The sequence below is a fragment of the Nyctereutes procyonoides genome, unplaced genomic scaffold (assembly GCF_905146905.1).
Source record: "Nyctereutes procyonoides isolate TBG_1078 unplaced genomic scaffold, NYPRO_anot_genome, whole genome shotgun sequence".
Classification (NCBI taxonomy): domain Eukaryota; kingdom Metazoa; phylum Chordata; class Mammalia; order Carnivora; family Canidae; genus Nyctereutes; species Nyctereutes procyonoides.
In genome coordinates this window covers 28,438,922-28,460,308 of record NW_026575082.1, presented here as the reverse complement: position 1 = coordinate 28,460,308, position 21,387 = coordinate 28,438,922, and the positions used below count along the sequence as shown (strand labels likewise).

General features: G+C 34.9%; 1 protein-coding gene across 7 annotated transcripts in view; it reads left to right on the top strand.

The window, feature by feature from the left end:
- Positions 1-21,387, top strand: part of LOC129514447 (methyl-CpG-binding domain protein 5) — a 433,503-nt gene that overhangs the window by 273,931 nt on the left and 138,185 nt on the right. For 6 of the 7 annotated variants that reach the window (XM_055333027.1, XM_055333026.1, XM_055333025.1 and 3 more), the window contains exon 4: positions 17,389-17,510. The exons of the other annotated variant lie outside the window; for it this stretch is intronic. The gene's annotated coding sequence lies outside the window, so the exon portion shown is untranslated. The remainder of the gene's footprint in view (positions 1-17,388; positions 17,511-21,387) is intronic. 7 annotated transcript variants of the gene reach the window in all.

The window sequence follows — 21,387 nt, the reverse complement described above, 5'->3', positions numbered from 1 at the left end:
GTCAGGCACTCAACTGACTGTGCCAACCAGGCACCTATATAAAATCCCACTTTTATTCCATGTTCTTGAGGATATTTTTCTCTTCTGTGTAATAACTGATGTGCAGTCATTTCCTATTATTTACTGAAGTATTTATTATATTGTATTTTGCCCACTTGCAAGATTAATAGGTTTCTATATGATACCATTCCTATTTTCAAAAATCTCTGATGGCTTGTGGAATACACTTCAAACTGTTGAGAAAGTCCTTCATAATCTTCCCTGTTTGGCCAAGTTTACCTTTCTTGCCTTACCTCTGATCTGCCTATGTTCCTCTCATACTGGGCCAACAACTTACTATTCTCCAAACATAGCATTTATTCACATGTCCATGCTTTTGAGATCAGAAATGCTTGACCAAGTGAGTACAACAATCATCTGATAATTATGTGAGGTACTAGAGCCTCAGTCCACTCCGATTGAGTCAGAATTTTTATGTGTGATGATTTATTTAAAAGCAATTTATTCTAAAGCTACTTAAGAACTGTTCCTATAATGTTTTCTTTCCCTGCAGTGTCCTCCCTATCACTTGCTTTCACTTTGGCAAAATCTTGCCACGAAAGAAAGAGTTAGGAAAGAGAGAATAAGAGTGAGAGTGAGATGGGGCACCTGGGTGGCTCATTGGTCTGCCTTTGGCTCAGGTCGTGATCCCTGGGTCCTGGGATCGAGTCCTGCATTGGGCTCCCCACAGAGAGCATGCTTCTCCCTCTGCTTGTGTCTCTGTCTCTCTCTCTGTGTCTCTCATGAACAAATAAATAAATAAATCCTTAAAAAAAAAAAAACTGAGAGCTAGAGACCCACCTAAAATACTGTTTTCCCAAAAAAGTTTTCCTCAGTTCTATCTTCATTTTTAATCTAGTGGATAGTTGTTGTTGTTGTTCTTGGTGAATTAGTATCAGAGCCCTCTTTCTGTGTTTAGGGGGTCCCTTAGCCTCTGAATTAAAGATAGTTTCTACTTTAGAGGCTCAAAATGCCAACTACTTGCTTTCCCTGCCTCTCTCACACAAGTCTACAAGCATGACTCTGCCAATTCAGGCATATATACACCACAGTCTTTGAAGCAAAAATTAAAGACATGAAAAAACAGTCCATAGACTCCATTTTTCGAGAAGGTAAACATATAGAAATGGGCAGCCACTTCCAGTTTCCAAATACAATAGAAAAGTTATCTAGTGGCAGCATCTTAGCTTGAAGCTTCTAACCAGGAGCATTGTACACTGCGGCCTCCTTTCCTGGTCTGGTAGCCTCCAAAGCCAGTGCTACAGCTTCCTGGAGAATTCTGTGAGATGCTTCCTATCTTTTAATACATTTATTTTCTCCTGAAATTACACCAAGTTAGTTTCTATCTCTGGTAATTAAGATATCGAGACACCTAATAAAATCACCTTTCTATAGCCCTCATAACACTTTATTCACAGAACAAGCGGAAATAAATCATATGTCTTATTGTTAATTGCCAGTAGAATATGGGCTTTCTGTGTCAAAAGGGAAGGAAAGAACATTCTAAGGCAGAAAGCATAGCAAGAAGCCAAGTAGCTGGAAGCAACACAGAGAATATCAGTAACTGAAGGGATCCTGTGCCTAAATGATAAAGTGAACTAATTGGTGAGAGAGGTCAATGAATAGAAAGCTATTAGAAGAATTAAATAACTGGATCACAGTAGCTCTACAAGTCCATATAAAGACATTTTTATTTTTGTTGAGTTCAGTAACAATGTAAAGCTATTGAGGTTTTTTTAATGGCAGATGTTATACTCAGATTTGTATTTTGGAAAAAACTACTCTGTGGCATGAATAATAAATTGAAGGTGGGGGGGATCCCTGGGTGGCTCAGAGGTTTATCGCCTGTCTTTGGCTCGGGGCGCAATCCTGGAGTCCCGGGATCGAGTCCCGCATCGGGCTCCCTGCATGGAGCCTGCTTCTCCCTCTGCCTGTGTCTCTGCCTCTCTCTGTATCTCTCATGAATAAATAAAATATTTAAAAAAAAAAAAAAAAAAAAAATTGAAGGTGGGGTAATGCTTGTGATTTTACTTGGATTTGAGTTTTGCTCTTAATATTTAGAGGTCTGTATTGTTCCATAGCTGATCACTTCCTTCTGTCTCCTATTCATTCTAATTTTTTTCTTTCGGAGCAATCCAAAGTGAAGACCTCTCCTCTCTCATCTTTGAGCCCTTTAACCTTTGAAGCTAAAAAGCAGAACAGGCTAGGGCAATATTTTTCCATATTTCTTACAGGCATTAGTAACAGTTACTAATGAAGAGACTCTAATTTTTATTAAGTTCACTTAATTTCACATAGATCTATAACTTAGATTGGATTCTTTTGATATCCAGGTATTAATGCAGTTCAGGGTTTGTTTGTATATTTAAAGAGTTGGAGTAGCTTTCATCTTATTCTTTTAAAACTAAAACTGCAAACCAAAAAAATATATACCACACCAAAATGTATGCTAATCATGTCTTTATATTATTTTATGTTTTATATATAATTGTCTTTATTTCAAGAGCTATTCAAAACTAAAATTAAGCTTGAAGATACTATTTATATTTTTATTTGGTCTGGGAGAGTCAAGTAATGATTGCAGATGGCCAGATTGCAGATGGCCAGCTAAATAATTAGAGCTGCTACTGATTTTAATTAAGTATGACCTTCTGAATATTAGTAAATCCCCCAAATCATTACAAAAGGCATTCAGTGGTAAATCAAACAATTTGGTTTTTCATTCATTAATTTCAATAGCCTTAATTTCTGAAGAATGAGTATACCCTTCCAGAAAATCTTTCTAAGCATACTTTAAAAAGCAATATCCCAAACAAAGACAAGGCATGTGGTGGCAGATATATGCAAAGTTGGTAGGAACAAGACTGTAAGACTAGCCTTCTTACCACAACAGCACAGCCGGGTCAAGGGGAGGAATCAAAGGTTCATGGCAAAGACCAAAGTTTTCTGAATTCTAGACTATTATTTTATGTTAGAGGTTTGTTGATCTTATTTGTCCAAATTATTTCTTGGTTATTTTAACTAACAAAGACAAATGTAGAATTTGATTAAGGAAAATTAATAGTATGTATATTCTTTGGACAAAGTATATTTAAGGAAATATTGGGTTGAATCCTATGAAATTGTCATTTCTGCTAGTCAAAAATGATTGAATATGGAGGCATACAGTATATCATTGAGTTTGCTCTTTGAATACATTTTTTTCTCCATTTGTTGTTGACAGTTACTTTTAACAGAAAATATTTACTTTTTCAAATAAATATAATCTTATTAGGTACCAGAAACACTTGCTGTGGACATTTTAAAAACAGCTTGTTAAATTTGAAAGAGACTTTTTAATTGTAAAGAAGGGACAACAGGGCACAAATACACCTGTGAACTGTCCTAGCCTATAATGTTTTTAATGCCCTCTTGATTGATATTCTAAAATCCAGGGATTTTTCCAGAGCCATCACAGAATTAGATGATACATAGTTATACTATAGCTCTCCCTAATTCCTAGAAACTTAAAATCTCAGGAAAGATGAAGGTCAGTATAATTAATTTTTAAAAATAATAGTAGTAATTATAACTGGTAACATTTAAATGGTATTTACTGTGCCAGGCATTATTTTAAATAAGTGCTTAACATATATTAACTCTTTTAATCCTCACAGCAATCTAGTGGTGTAGTTAATAGTAAGTATCATTATCCCTCTCATACAAATGAGGAAATAGTGATACAGAGCAGTTAAACAATTTGTATAAAGTCACACAACAAATAAGTGCCTGAGCCAAAATTTAAACCCAAGTAGGCTGGCACCACAGTCACTACTTAACCAATAATAAACTGCTTCTCAGCATAAAGAAAGTCTAGTATCACTGAATCAATTTTAATACCAGCAGGAGTTGAAATATTGGTTGAATTACTAAGTTTTTTAACGGGGCTTATCATGCTTCTTTCCATCCCAATAGCTACTATTTTGGACTCTTGCAGTAGTTCTCTAGCTAGGATACAGATTTCTAATCTTCTCTCCATTCTGGGCCAGCTGACATCCTACTGCTAGATTAATATAAATAAATCATCACTAATCATGTCACTACCTTGCTCGAATCCATTTCATGACTCTGTATTTGCATGGCCAGGAAAGGATGTCAACAAGCATCACAGGATCTGGTTGCATAAGCTGAAAGCCCTTTACCACCAAGCTCAATATTTCTTTAAAGTTTTTTTGTTTTATCTTAAAAACCGACACAAAGTTTGCATCCTACTCCATAATACATCTGTTTGTTTTAATATAAAAATAATGTTTGAAATAGATATCGTTTAAATTACTTAATTCTAAATTTCCAAAGAAAATTGATGAGTCAGAAAGATACTTCATGTGTGTCCTGGTCTTTCTGGTGCCCCGTGAAGTACACATACTCCTGTTTGAAGAGCCCAGGTGTACAGAATAGATTTGGGGTATCTTTGCTATATATTTAAGACCCAATTATCTGGTCCCATTCCATCCTTCCCATCTTACAACTTGCTATTTCCCTGCATTAATTCTCTGATAAATCCATCCATCCATCCGCCTAACCATCCAGTTATTTACCACATACCCACTATGTACCAGGCACTGCCTCCTAAAGATGTCCTGTACTGATTATCACCTATATATCTTGGCTTTTGTCCTTTCTCCCTGCTTGGAATACCTTCTCACCTCATTTCTATTTGACTGCTAATCCTTCAAGACCTAATTCAAATAGCTTTCCTTACTATCCCAGTCAGGACTCTGAATTCCTATTACACTAATTTAATCATTATTATATAATATGTTTTTTATATTTGTATGACTAGGTCTTACACATAATTTTTTTTAATTTTTATTTATTTATGATAGAGAGAGAGAGAAAGAGGCAGAGACACAGGCAGAGGGAGAAGCAGGCTCCATGCACCGGGAGCCCAACGTGGGACTCGATCCCGGGTCTCCAGGATCGCGCCCTGGGCCAAAGGCAGGCGCCAAACCGCTGCGCCACCCAGGGATCCCCAACACATAATTTTTTTTTTTTCCCCAACACATAAATTTTTTAAGTAAGAGTTCAACATGCGGAGAGTTGAAAAAGACGCAGCCACAGGAATATGAAATAGAACAGAGCATTCCAATAAATGCTCAATTGTTTAGAATAGCTGGAATGTAGAATATACTCTGTTAATATAAAAAAAAGGAGGGACCAGATCATGAAGGGATATATAATAAATGCTAAGAGGGCAGCCCCGGTGGCTCAGGACTTTAGCGCTGCCTTCAGCCCAGGGCGTGATCCCGGCGTCCTGGGATCGAGTCCACGTCGGGCTCCCTACATGGAGCCTGCTTCTCCCTCTGCCTGTGTCTCTGCCTCTCTCTCTCTCTCTCTCTCTGTCTCTCATGAATAAATAAAATCTGTAATACATGCTGAGAAACGTACATCCCACCCACCTGAGCTCCCACTGTAATTATAGGAAACAAAGAATTCAAACAGGTGATAATTTATTATATTGATCATAACCAACTTTGATGTAAATCCTGTATCTTTTGATATTCTTCATTTTCTTAGATCTTATTTTTTTATTTCATATATATGTAAAATTATGATCCTATCTTTATGAGGTCATTTTTTAACTTAACCCACTGTATATCTTTCCTGTATTCAATGTATATACAAACAGACAGGAATTTTGTTCATTACTTTATTTTTTTTATTTTTTTTTGTGCATTGCTTTAAAAAATGGGCTCTCACTCTCACATGCATGTACACATGTACACACGCACGCACGCACAGCTCTGCACCTTGCATTTTTTTTATTCTACAGTACTTTGTAGAAATAGCTCTAATATTTTTAATGGCTACAATATATTGTACAGTATGAATGTGCCAAAATTTATTCAACTATTCCTCCATTTATGGAGATTCACCTTGTTTCCAGTTTCTTAATATTTCTAAGGTGTTATATCTAAGTTAAACCTCATGTTTATTTCACTAAGTTTCACTGTAGTCTTGATCAATCTATCATGAACTATTAAGTATTTCAGGTAGGTTTGGGTATATAGGACGAAAGTAAACTTATGTTGACAATCTTACTTTTTATATACTATCTCGTATCCTCTGTTGCTACCAAATTAGTGGATATTTAGGAGTTGTTTCCACTAGTAATAAAGAATCAAAAGGTTCGAAAAAGACCCATCTGATGACTCAAATTTTGAGTTAAAATATTATGATACCATATGTATTAAAATTAGGGAATTCACAATAATATTTTTCAAACTGAGATGTTAATAGGAGTTTCGAAAGGCTTCCATAGTCAAATTCTTTGGGAAAATATGCTAGATTGAACTGGGCACTGCAAGCATGCATTACATCTCTCTGTGTATATTATTTTATGAAATACCATTTGGTAAACAGTGCTCTACATTATTCTAAAACAGTATGGACAATTGAATGATGTTCAGTCTTGTGGTAGATTCCCAAGGGTGACTTTCATGACATCTGCATTGACCCCTATAGCTGCCCAGGTATGAGAAAACAATCCCACTCAAATCACTACTGACTTGTCCAGGTATTTCTCCCACTACTCCTCTTCGTGCTTCTAATACATCTCTCAATCAACCACAAAAGCTTATAATTCCAATGATACTAGATTAGGAAAAGTTTTAAAGCATACCCACTACTTTTTAAAATTTTCATGCTCTTGCAAACCTTCCTTGTTCCATCTATGTGTAATCCTCTTTCATCTCATATTTCTGTGTATTAAGATCTTAATTTTCTTTAAATGCTACTTTCCTTATGAAGCTTTCCCCCAAGCTCACCAGTGAAAATTAAACCATTCCCTGTTCAGTGTTCTCATACCACTTTACATTTCTTTCAGTGATGATACACTTAACTTCCTGCTTTATCTATTCAGCTGTTGTGCATGTATTAGGCATTGTGCATTAATTCTCCTGACCTTTAGTCCTTACTGTGGTGGAGGTCATAAACTAGCTGAGGGGGCAGATATGTAAACAAATTTTTACAATTTAATGTGGTAAGTATTTATATTATCGCAGTGGTGGTGGTAATAGGGTAGATATGAGAAAATACAGGACTACAATATTTAAATGTAAATTAACTTACACAACTACGATTTTGACTTCATTTAGAATAGTCCAGTCTAGAATTAAGTGAAGTAGATGTTGTAGTGGTTATTGTACATGACTTCCTCTTCTATTAGCTTACAAGTACCTTTAGGACCTGGCCTCCTATTATTTGTTTATTTCCTTCCCTACCTAGCACTACTACAGATACATAGAATACATTCAGTAAATGTTTGTTAAGGTGAATTAATTTCCAAGAGTTGCTCATTTAAAAAAAAAAACTTTATTACACATTCTACAATTTATTATGTCTGCATATTCAGACTATTTTATTCCTAACTTAAGATGTACTTGTCTTGTAGGGAAAGTGACAAACACAACATTTTTAAATCTAGGTTATTATTTGACTATTTCTTAGTAGAACTTTTGAAACCATAGACTTATTCCATGGGCACTGCCTTTGAACAAAATATCTATGGAATTGCTTTTGTTCTGTGACACACTTAAATATACACACTAGTTTCATCTGAATTCTGAAACCAACTAAATGTCATCTCCAACTAAGTTTAATGGGTCAAAAGTTATGTATGCCTTTTGGGTCAAAAACACAAGAGATCTTGTGTAGTACAAAAGATAATTGTAAAGGCAATTAAAAATCAGAAATTTCAAAAAGACTTCTAACAATTCCAGGATTTCTAGGGTTGTCTTATAGCTTCCCCACATAGCCATTTTGAAAGATAAAACTGATTTAAAGTATATTTATTAAAATTCCAGACTCTTCATAGGCCTAGTTTGTAACTGGTTTATTAAAAAGAGTTGTTGGTTTAACTGAACTGGAATTTAAACATCATATTGTTTTTTCTGACTAATAATCAGTCTGATACTATTTGGAATTAGTATGAAACTTTCACCAGGGGCACTGATACTTTAACTTATTTTTGACTAGAGATTATCATTCTTACCTCTTCACTTTAATTCTATAAAAATACAATTAGAGCCCAGGTTTTTTAAATTTTTAATAGATATTTTCCTCATAAGAAGGTGTAGACATTCATGCTTACGATTTTTTTATCATTATATTCATTGTTGTCATCAGGAAGTGATATGGAGGGTGAGACCAAAAATCATCCTCATTGCCTTATTAGCTTATCCTTTAGCTAAAAGAACCTAACCTGGAAATAAGACCAAGAACATATCAGATGGAGCAAATACTTTAAAATGACATTTATTTCAACTGCAAATACTTTATTTTTTTATTTTTATTTATTTTTATTTATTTATGATAGTCACAGAGAGAGGGAGAGAGGCAGAGACATAGGCAGAGGGAGAAGCAGGCTCCATGCACCGGGAGCCCGATGTGGGATTCGATCCCGGGTCTCCAGGATCGCGCCCTGGGCCAAAGGCAGGCGCCAGTCCACTGCGCCACCCAGGGATCCCTGCAAATACTTTAAAATGGCATTTATTTCAACTGCACTTATTCAGTTTCTGAGAAATGAAACAGGAATCGAGCTACAGGTTACTTTTGCTTAGCCAGAAAGAAAAACATTGCCAGTCAAATTAATCCTATACACATGAAGAAATGATCTATTTAAGAAAACAAATGCCTTTTTTAAAGCTGTCAAGCTCATTTGAAATACCCATTTACTTCCAATTTTTACTCCAATTTTACTCAATAAAAGTATTTTATTTTACAGGTTTATAAAACCAGCTTTTATATGAAATAGGTACTATTTTTAAATTTCCCTTTAATTCGTGTTTTATTAATAAATTATAAAACAATTATCAAAGTACTCCAGACTTGACTAATTGATCTGATAAAATTCCGTTTTAGGAAGCTACTACAGAACTCATATTTTCAAAAGGATTCACACAGGTTTATGGAGCATACAGCCATAAATATCAAAGAGTAAGATAGAGATATGGGGGTTACTAGCCTAACCTTTTGAGTTTGATGAATAAGGAAGCCATCTGAGCTGCTGTCACATGAATGACCTGGAATGAGTTGAACAATGGCATAGCCTTATGTTTTCATGCAAAATAGATATTCACAAATAATATCCAACACATCAACTGTAAGATGACTTTGGTTTTTGTGAAAATCTTTTGTAACACATAGTTTGCTCTGTGAAGAAGTTGGGTTTATGTTATTAAAAACTATGGTAATAGGGGCAGCCCTGGTGGCGCAGCGGTTTAGCACCGCCTGCAGCCCAGGGCGTGATCCTGGGGACCCTGGATCGAGTCCCACGTCAGGCTCTCTGTATGATGCCTGCTTCTCCCTCTGCCTGTGTCTCTGCCTCTCTCTCTCTGTCTCTATGAATAAATAAATAAAATCTTAAAAAAAAAAACTATGGTAATAATAGTTAACATTTGTGTACACCTTTATGTTTACCAAATTTTCAGCTTATTTATCATCTTAGTTGGTCATAGAAATAGTGGAGATAATACTTACATAGTGGGTAGGAGTTAAGACTCACTTGGTTGCAATGAAAAATATTCTCCCTCTCTGCCCACCCCATGCCAAAACACATATGTGTGTGCACACACACTCATGAACACACACACAGACACTGACTTTGACTAAAGAAATGATACATTGGTTCATAGCATGGAATGGTCTTCAGATAGGCTAATTTGGAGCTAAATTGGCTCCATTGTCAGCCCACATTTGGTGACATGAACAGTTTTGAGTGTCACTGGTCCTCATTTGGTTAAGAGCTCATCCTTGAGCATGTAACTGTGGACGGGGGGGTGGGGGGTAGGGCTTTGCCAATTAGACCCTCCTCTATAGCTGGGAGTTGTCCAAGTGAAAATCAGGATACAGTTCTCAGAAGTAGAAGGAAAGCATGGTAGGGAGGCAAACATCAAATGTCTTTTCCAGTAGGTATTTTCATGTCCACTTTACAAGCAAAAAAAAGCAATACTCTGAAAGGTTAAGTGACTTACCCAAACTTAGGTCTTCTGGTTACAAATCCTGCTCCTGGCTGCTATAAGAGAAAGGGAAAGAGGCGTGGATAAGAAAAGAGAGGTGGTTCCAGGCATGACATTTATTTCTGGTCTATGTTTCCAAGTAAACCAGGCATGATTGATTTTAGGGCAAAATTGAGTCAGATCTCTGTGGAGTAGATGAACAAGACATACATGGGGAATAAATTGTCCCAAATTCCATGGAAGGAGTAGAAGGAGGTACAGTGGATATGATCCTTACAATCCAGAGTTAGGAATTTGGGATTAAAATGAAAATAGCAGGGACGCCTGGGTGGCTCAGCAGTTGAGCGCCTGCCTTCGGCCCAGGGGGTGATCCTGGAGTCCAGGATTGAGTCCCGCATCAGGCTCCCAACATGGAGCCTGCTTCTCTCTCTGCCTGTCTCTGCTTCTCTCTCTTCTGTGTTTTCATGAATCAATGAATGAATGAATAAGTATTTTTATAAAAAATAAATCAAAATTAAAATAGCAAACATCTATTAAACATTCATTATGTCTCGGGCACTTGCTAACCACTGTTCCTATATCAGTTAACACTCAGCATTATTGTGAAATAAGGATTTACACTGAAGAAGTCTCAAGCAAAAAGAGATTTAATATCTTGTCCAAGATTATGTAACTAAAAAGAGGTAGAACCTAGAAAGTCTAGAACCCCATACAGTGCCTCTTTTTGTTTTTCATCATTACCAGTTAAATTAGCAATGTTTAGATACCTGTCATGGGCTGGCTACCAAAGCAGATTTCCCTCTGCCTCAACATTGTTTTTCTAGAACTTACCGTATAAGGTTATATAATAAAGCACTTCATACAGTGACACTTAAGAATTTATAAATGCCTACTAAGTTTCCACAGATCATGGTTAATGGCAATCTTACGCTGTTTTTTCTTTTGTTTTGTGTTTATCAGAATTACACATGGATATGATTTAAAAAATCAAGTAGTCCTATGAGACTTAAAAAAAACACCAGCAGTCTCCTACTCAGCAATTCTTTCCACTATTTTTCTGATTCCCAGGGCAGTCATAATCAGTTCATTTTTAGCTATTTCTTTTTATATTTATAAAAGAACATTTCTAAATAATATGATTATATTTCTACCTCTTCATTTTTTTTCAGCTTCACATATAATCTATTACTTTCTCCCTATGGAAACCATAGAGTTAAGTTTGTTATATCCCCTACCGCATTGCCACAAACACAGCATCTTCTCAATATAGTTATATCATGATTTTGATGTTTCATATTCAATTTAGCAAATTTTATAACTATAAAATTAATTCATGGCTGAACCACATCATGTTTCCAATTCTCTGTTTTTCCTAAAATTAATGATTGCCTTGTTCCTCATTTGCTTGCTTCTGTGTACTTGTTTCTGGTTCAGCTGCAACCTCTGTCCCCTATGGCACAGATGACTTTTCATTATCACCTTGGGGCTTCTTTTGTTCCCGTTTTGAGTTAAAACTCCTGTTTTTAACGTCTTTTCCTTCTTCATTTACTCTCAATTAGATGGAGCACATCTACCAATAGCTTTGATCTTGCCTCTCTGAAAATGGCTTTCAGCTTTACTGAAATTTGATTGACATTGTGGCTAAATACAGAATTTGGGTTTGGAATTTATTTTCTTTCAGAATTTTTATGGTCTGTCTCCATTGCCTTTTAGTTTCCAGTGGTGAAAAGCTGAAAGATATTCTACTTTTTGTTCTATATATTTTTGCTTTCTGGAACCTTTTATAATTTTCTGTTTGTCACAGAGTTCTGAAATTTGGTTATGTTGTGCCCTGTAGGGGATCTATTTTCATTCATTTGGCTAAGCACTCACTGAGCCCTTTTAATCTAGAAATTCATGTTCTTTAATTCAGGAAAATTTTCATGAGTTACTTCTTTGATGATTTTTTTCTATTTTTCTGTTATTTGGATGTTGAACCTCCTAGATGAGTCTTCTAATTTTCTTATCCTTTCTCTCATCTGTTTTTTCTCTCAATATCTTTACTTTCTGGGGACATCTTCCAACCTTTCTATTGAGGCTTCCATTCCAATCATAATTTTGTTTCCCAGAAACTCTTGTTTCCTGATTTTCTTTTTTTTTTTTTTAAGCAATCTGTTTTTGTTTCATGGATGCAATTCTTTTTTTTTTTATCTCTTTAAAGATTTTTTTCTCTTTAAAGAAATTTTCTTTTCCTGAACAGTTCTATTTTCTGTTTGCTTGCTTGGTTTTATTTGTTTGGTTGGTTTTTTGGTTGGTTGGTTGGTTGGTTGGTTGGTTGTTTCCGGCTCCATCTTTCATGTCAGGGGTTTTCCCCAGATGTCTAGTGGTCATTGGCTGTCAGTTCATATTTAAGGTAGGAAGAAAGGGGGAATGCCAGGATAACACATAACTGAAGCTTAATAGTTGCGAACTCCCTACATTTGAACATGCTTTTTTCTTCAGGAACCCCCATTATCATTTCACTGAACACTACTTTTTACTCAAGTCATATTCACCAAAGGAGTCTTCCACTCTCCTGCCTCGAGGCTTTATAATGGATCACTAGCATTCTGCAAACCCAGTAGGAGAGGACTTGGGAGTCTCAATATTTGTTTTTTTTTTCAATATTTGTTATATAAAACTTCATTCAATTCTGTTTTCAGCGGCAGAGTACTCTGCCCTCCAGAATTGTTCAAAATTTCCCAGTTTGGCAATCTTCTGTTTTATATACTCCAAAGAATAAACACGTAATCTTTGGCCAGGATAAGAGAGGGAGGAGCACTTGTCTAGTGATGAATGGTAGAGAGGGAATGCAAGAGAATAATTCATAAATTGATTTCTAACCAGGCTTGCTGTGATTTAACCTATTTCCAGAAGTCTGGGTGCCACCAGTTCTCAAATTTTTTTGGAAATTAGTGCAAATAAAACTGCTTCCTTACTTTACCTACTGCTGGCTTCAGATTCAACCTGTTTGAATCTGCTGTCAATTAGCTGTCATCATTCTAGCTTCCAAATTTTGGTTACAGTTATTCATTTATCTCTCACTCTCCTTTTCATCCTTGGTTTATGCTTTTTAACAAAAATTTTAATATTGTATTTTAGTATGGTTTTGAAAAGGAATGGAGTTAAATCTGTATGTTCAATCTACCTCTTTTATTCAAAAATCAATATTGTTGGGACGCCTGGGTGGCTCAGCATTGAGCGTCTGCCTTCTGCCCAGGGCGTTATTCGGGATCTGGAGATTGAGTCCCACATCGGGCTCCCTGTGAGGAGCCTGCTTCTCCCTCTGTCTGTGTCTCTGCTTCTCTCTGTGTGTCTCTCATGAATAAATAATATCTTTTAAAAAAAGAAATCAATATTATTGATTTTATTATCCACTGAGTAGTTAGTTTCTTTTTAACATTTGTTAGATTTGAAATAAATACCTTTTATAAAAAAGAAAATTTCTATTTAGAGGAAATGGAAAATAATTATAGCTAATCCCTATACTCAGTCTCAGGGTAAGATTTAGGAAGATTGCTGTTTATGTTTATATTTTATATTTAAATGCTTTTTTTATGACAGAGACCTGCTTCCTTCACGGTATATGGGGATATTTATTACTCCATCATCCTGAAAATAGTAACTAGAAACCTTATTTTACAGAGATCAATCTTGCATAGTAAGGACATATGATGTAATCAAACTTTTCAAATCAAAAACTGGGCAATATAAACTTTAATCTGTAGGTCCACCAACAATGGGCCAATGTGTTATACATACATGTAAGAAATAATTTTTGATAGTCACACATTTTTTTAAGATTTATTTTTATTTATTCATGATAGATATAGAGAGAGAAAGAGAGACAGAGACACAGGAAGAGGGAGAAGCAGGCTCCATGCCAGGAGCCTGACACAGGACTCGATCCCGGGAGTCCAGGATCATGCCCCAGGCCAAAGGCAGGCGCCAAACTGCTAAGCCACCCAGGGATCCCAGTCACACATTTTTTTTGGATAGATTTGTATTAAGAATATTGAGAAGGGATGTATTTTTTATTGAAGTATAATTAATATACAATGTTATATTAGTTTCAGGTGTACAGTGTATTGATTCAGCAATTCTATTTGTTACTCAGTGCTCATCATACACATAATACTGTTACAATATTATTGATTATATTTTCTGTGCTGTCATACTGTTTTACAACTAAAGACCCAAGACTCAAAGAAGTTATTTCCCCACACTTACACAGGTAGTGGCAACAAAGGTAGAATTTGAAACCAGGATTCACTTACTTCAAAGCTAATACTCTTGTGAAGTGAATGTGTATACAAAATCTGGCATTATGGGACTGCGTTAAAGGTCCTCGGAACTTAGGAAGAAGTTGAAGGAGAATTACTATTAGAAATCATAACCAAAAAATAAAAATAAAAAATAAAATAAAATAAATAAAAAAAAAGAAATCATAACCAGAAAATCACACCATATATTTTTTGTACATTTTTACAGAACAATTTCATTGAATTTTTATAACAGCCTTATAAGCTGGCTATGTAGATTTAAATTTTATAGTTGCTTATCTCAAGTGTGTAAAGTACAGTATTCCAAATCTAAAAATTGACTTATCTCACAAACCCGTTTTCCTGGCACTCCCCACTAAAACCACAGATAAGGAAAAATTAATCTTGCCAACTGGTAGTTGCTTGGTTACTTCGAAAGTAAAATTGTGTCAATTTAGGCTTTAAACCAAGATTCTTCCCTTGAGCTTAGAAGGATTCTCTCCATCCCTTCTACTCTTCTCCAGGTTCCTGGGAGACTCATATCATCCTGGCATCAGTGGATGTATGGGTTTCCATACTCTTCTCTCTGCTTGCTTGTCTCCCCTGAATTATTGCTTGACCCTTGACATTTTGGCCAGCAATGGGGCATGTGCCAGCATCCACCAAGACGTAATTCGTAATTCCTCTTGCTTGGCCTCTGGAATTCATATACTGGATCTACTGCCATGATTCTTGCCATGATCTCCAGTTGTAATGACCATGCACTCTTCACCCTGTTTCTTCAAACCCTAGTCTCCTTCGTGTATGCCAGCTCAGTCTTAGCCACTTTTGCACCCTTCTCAGGATAGAGACTTCAGCAACTATTCAGAAGCTCTGTCACGATACACTGGCCTGCTTAGAATCCAAAGAAGTCTTCAGACAAATCCTCCCAGGTACATTACTTAGTTAGTGTCTTCAGTACTCTACACTCAGACCCCTCAATGCTCTTTCTTCCTGATGGCCATCATTTTATTTCCTTAGCATATGAAAACATCTTTACATCCTCTTGAATTCTTGTCAATAGTTTTTATGGTATAGCATTATAATAATAATATAAAATAAGGCAACGGTACTAGAATGATCAATTAACAAAACATACTAAGAAGAAAGTAAGGTGTAGAACAGTATATATAACCTGTTCCATTTCTGTAAACACTAGTGTAGATACCACAGTGCATTAAACATTTCTGGAAGAATACATGAATCTATTAGCAGAGGTTGCCTCTGAGGAGGTAAAACAGTCTTGTCTGGGGGACAAGACTGGAAGAGTAATTTTCACTGTCCCTTCATATCTTTCAAATTCTACATCATGAAAATAGCCTATTAAAAAATAAGTAAAAGATAATTATAAAACACTTATAATTTAACTTTGTTAACTTCCCAGGCTTCAGATTATCTAATTCTCAGCCACAGGCAGCAAGTAGCTCTTTTGGCAAAGCCATCTATTTTTTTGCCTTCTCTGCTTCCTGATGTGCCCCTCTTTACTGAGGAATGCATGAAGCAACTTACTCCAACATTCTTAATGTTTCCTTTCCCTTAGAAGGGAAAATAATTTAGTAGGAAGAGGGCCTGGGTCTCAAATATAACAAATACATAGTTTAGCTATTTTGCTAACTTGCTGGACTTAGGTAAAAAGGTCCTCAATACCCTTCACCTGAACTCTTTGGCTAAGCCACATCTTTGTTACTCACAGGAACTTTTGTAATTTCAGGCATATCACACTGAATAGGTGTATTTAATAAATTGTGATCAATATAAATGCATGAATTCATAATTTTATCTATAAGTACAAATCACCTAATTTTAGATTTATTCACTGATAAAGATTTCTGAAATCTGCATTTTAGATTTACCAATTGTCCGGTAAATATAGCTGTCTTATTTTTCTCTCATCCAAGATCCAATTAGGAATCATTCATTGCATTCAGTTGTCATATCCATTTAATACCCTTTAATCTAGAAAAAATTCCCATCCTCTTTGTGTCATGTCATTGATATTTTTAAGTCTGGGCCAGTGTTTGCAAGCTGTCCCTTACTTTAGATTTTTCTGAATTTTTTTTTTATTATTAGCTTCAGATTAAATATTCTTGGCAAGAATACCTCATTGGTGATGCTGTGCCTTCTCAAGGTATCATATCAAAAATAAGAAGAAACTGGGTACATAGGAGAAAAGCGTATCATACTGCTATGGCTTAAGGTCCGACACACGTTTTCAATTGACCTTGCTTTTATTTTAAACTTATCAAGTAATGTCTAAGTGGTTCAGTACTTAAATAGACCAGACCATTAGTACATAGTATTTTATCCAATGGATATCATTTGGAAACACAAAAAATAATCCTTTTTCAATTGATCAGTTTTTGTGAAATTCTTTATATCAGTTTAGGGAGCTGATAAAATTAATGCACAGCTGGAGGCCAAGTAGTAATAATACTAATACCGCATAGAATCAAGGTGAGAATTACTTGAAATAGTAACAGAAGTAAAATGTATCTGATAGTAACATGCTCTGTGAAGGATCTCTATTAATAACATCAATCCCACTTTTTTTTTTCTTTTTATTTATTCATGAGAGGCACAGAGAGAGAGAGGCAGAGACACAGGCAGAGGGAGAAGCAGGCTCCATGCAGGGAGCCCGACATGGGACTCGATCCCGGGTCTCCAGGATCATGCCCTGGGCCAAAGGCGGCGCTAAACCACTGGGCCACCGGGGCTGCCCTCAGTCCCACTTTTTATTTTTAAAAACCACATATACAGCAACAGTATCTGGCACTCCTATCAGTACTTTATGAATATTAATCTTTATGGTTGATAATATCACTATCCCCATTTACAGGTGAGGAAATTGAGCATGAAGAATGATAAGTAACTTTTCCAAGGTCATACAGAAAGTAGGTGATAATATTTCCAACTGTTTATACCTGAGAGATCCCACTTGAAAACAGGCAGCCTGTATAGCTCCAAGCTAAGGATGATTTTCCTTCAGCTGCTCCTTTAAATAAATGTGTGTGTTTATGTTATTTCTGTTACAGAGAGAAGAGGTACTCCCTTATAGGGACTCGTAAAGACATAGAGCATCTAGAGATTTACTGCCTCCATTACGCTGCTGGCTCTCGCAGCACTTGTTATGTTTTTATCAGTTTCTCTCCAGAAGGTAGGAATTGTGTTTTCTATCTATGAATTCTTTATATAATTACAGTTTTCTTGACTGTGAACTTAATTTTTATTAAATGTGACAAGCATCTGATACCTATATAATAAAATACCAGATGTCCCCAAACAGTAAAGACACGTAAACACATAGCCTTTAAAAAATATTTCTTAAAAAAAATAAAATAAAATAAAAAATATTTCTATTATAAAATTAATAGATGTTCATTATAAAAAAAAGATAAGGCAATACAGAAAAATATAGTAATCCTGCCCCTGTGTGATAATTACTCTTTATATTTTGTTGTATGTCTTTCTGAATTTATTGATATGTTTGTATATAATGCATAATATATGTATCTATCTAATTATTATGATTAGAATTAGGGACGATAGAATATAACTGCTCCTTGGCTAGATTGCTTCTTTTACTTAGCAGTTATTGCAGTATTTTTCATGTCTGTAAATATCCTCTGCATTTCTATTATTAATGGTTATATACTATTCCAGTTTAAGGATATAACACAAATTATGTAACCACTTTCCAATTATTGAGTATGTGGGATCTGTCCAGTTTTTTTCCTGTGTTAAACATGATTTCAGTGAACATTCTTTTACATACCTCTTTGTACTGTGTCTAATGATTTTTTCAGACAGTTTCTAGTTGCAGAGCCTTAATTCCTAATCATGCTCTCTGATGAAAGGGTTCCATCGCCTATAACATAAAGAACCACTGTCTATTATTCACCATCTTGGAGAATAACAATGCATAGTCATATGCAATGGTCTTAGTAATCAAATATATATTTGGCTCTGGAATCCTTTCTTAAAATAGCATCTGTCTGCAGGATGTTGATAGTTGGAGAAGTTATATGGGGACAGGGGACAATATGGGAAATTGCTGTACTTTGCACTCAGTTTTGCTGGGAACCTAAAACTTCTCTGAAAAATAAAGTTTATTTAAAAAAGGAAAACTTTTTAAATGCTATTGTATACATTTAAAATTAAATTTAGACTTTTACGTACACACACAAAAATAACATCTGAAAACTTTGGAAAATGCTAGCTTATGGTATATTCTTAAAAATGGAAGTGGTAAATCAAAGTAAAAATATATTGAAAGCCTCTACCAGTTTACATTTCCACCATCAGTATGCCACTTTCTCTATAGTCTTTTCATAAATAAATCTGGAATCTTTGTTTTTGTTTTTAAATAAATCCTGAGTGAGAAAAGTATATGGCATCCTAATTTTCATCTATTTGGTTAGTAGTGACGTGTCTATCTTTGTTTATTTACCCTTTATATTTTTTATGCCTATCTCACTTATGCCCCATACCAAATTTTTCTTGGGGGTCTTTGATGTTTTTTCTTTATTAATAAGAGTCAAGAATCATATTAAGAATATTAACACTACAAGTCACATGTAATACAATTATTTTTATTATTTTTATTTTTTTAATGTTTTGATATGTTTTGCTATTATGGGCTTCATTTTTGCCGTATGTGGTTAGCTTTTTTGAGTAAAACTTTACATATGCCTCTCCAGAAACATAACAAGTTTTACATACTATATATAATTAATGTCTGATTCACTTTTAAGGTACAAGTTCAGAAGGAAGCAATACCTTCTCAGGATCTTCTGTGGAGTTTGATAATGTAGTACTTCATCATAAGCAATTAGGAAAATATCCCATGACTACTAGGGCCAGTAGGAGTACAGAATATCATCACATGTGGTTCTCATTCAAAGAAAAAGGCTACAAAAAGCAAATGAGTCACAACTAGAAACAGAATTGTCAATACACATTAAAAAGAGAGAAGGAAAGTAAGTCTTTTTTTTTTTTTTTAGGAAAGTAAGTCTTAACCTTAGCAAAAGCTAAGTAAAATCATGTAAGTTTTTATAGTTAAGAAAGAACTTTGGATTAATTATTTCATTTTATGAATGAGAAAACAAAAGAGCAGAGAGTTTGACTCAACTTTGTCCCAAATCATACAAATGTGGGTTTTTTTTTTTTTTATTTTCTCAATCTACTAAATACTCTCAGTCATTTGTCTCACTTATTGTCACTTTGTACTTCGAGGTAACATTCATTATTATCCCCTTTATAGAGATAAGGAATCTGACTCTAGCTCAAGCAGTCTGAGACATACAGCCCTCATTCTGAATTGCTGGTCTTTAGAGAGGAGACCCTTGTGTTATAATCAGTAAGAAATAATGCGTTACTATCGACTAATGCAGACAGAATTACTGGAAGAACAGTGAGAGAGTTGTAATGGTCAATCCTAGAAATAAAGCAAGAGTAGAATATATTGGCAGGATAGACAGCAAAAAATATTTTTTACAACTAAAAAAAAAAAGGCCTAATTAAAAAGTGCAAGGCCTAATTAAAGAAATTTGTGGTTTGATTTGACTCTAGCTTATTCCCTGATTTTCAGAGACTGTTGCATCCGTCAGTTCATTTTTGCATTCATAAAAACTGTTTTGGCTTTTCAAATGAAAAATGGCTTATGAGAACTCTATTACAAAATTCTAAATTTGCAGAACTCTTGTTCATTATCACTGCTTTTCATACCCCCTTTGAGGACTTTACATTTTTAATTGCATACATTATGCAATGTAGTCCTTAGGCATTTTTGCTATTAAAATATCTTTTTTATAAATGGGTAAAGAAAGTAACACTCAAAACAGATGGACTATGGCTCTAGGTTTTAATGCTTGCTATAGTTGATATCTAAAGGTGCACATGAATTAAACAAAAAATGAAATCATGAACGAAGAAAGGATTTTCCAAATTGAATTTGCAAGTTTAGTCCTAAATACCAATCACAATTTTAGCTGGAGGCTTTTCTGGGGGATTGTGAATAATGATTAGGTGAGAGCATAGGCCCCAGGCAAAGCCTCAGGACTGCACTGCTCCTAGCCAGTCATTTATCCTCAAAAAATGGTCCTCAGGTTGTGCCGTATTGTTTGAAATACCAGTGGGAATCAAACCTAAGTCTGTCATTTTATCCCAAGGGTCATCTCTGGAGTCTGAAGCTTAGATGGTAAGATAAATGTTTGCCGAAATGAAAACCCTTGGTAGGCTTTTCAGTTACTGTTGCTTTATTTTATTTTTACTGCTTTGGGGTATGTATTTTTATTTACGTGCAGAGGAATTATGTATAAAAAATTATAACTCCAAGAAAGTAATATCACTATTGAAAATTGTGTTCAACTCTGTAGAGCATCTATTTAAGGGAAATAGGTAAGAAAATTTTTTTAAGATAATAAATTCTACCTCTCATTTTTATTAGATTTTCATGGAAATTTATGTTTAAGAGAATTCTGATTTACTATTCTTTGCTAAAAATGTTCTTCTAGCCTGATCTTACCATGTAAAATTATGAATTGGTGGGTATGGATATTTTTTAAAAGCCCTGACATCTTGAATTCATGGATAATTATGTATTTTTAGTTACCACAACTTCAGTTCTTTTCTGTCTTTACAGCTATTTGCTCTTTTTCCCAAAACTTGTCACTTAAGTTGTTAAAATGGTATCCACAACTCTTTTAAACATATTTACATAATAGACAGTAAAAAGGAGGAAATTAACAAGACAAGATATTTATCTAATTCACCCAGCATATGGAATAATATGATGATGATAATAGTAATAAAAAATAATAGTATAGTAGTAATAATCTAATAACACAAAGAAAAGGTAGGGTTTTTTTGTTTTGTTTTTTTAATAGCTAGACTTTAAATGAGCTTCACTGTGTGTCAGGCACTGTTCTAACTCATTCTAACTCATAGCTCCCATTATTATTCCCACTTTTAAAATGAAGAGATAGTTAATAAGAGATTAAATAGTAGTGAATCTAGGATCAGAAAACTCAACC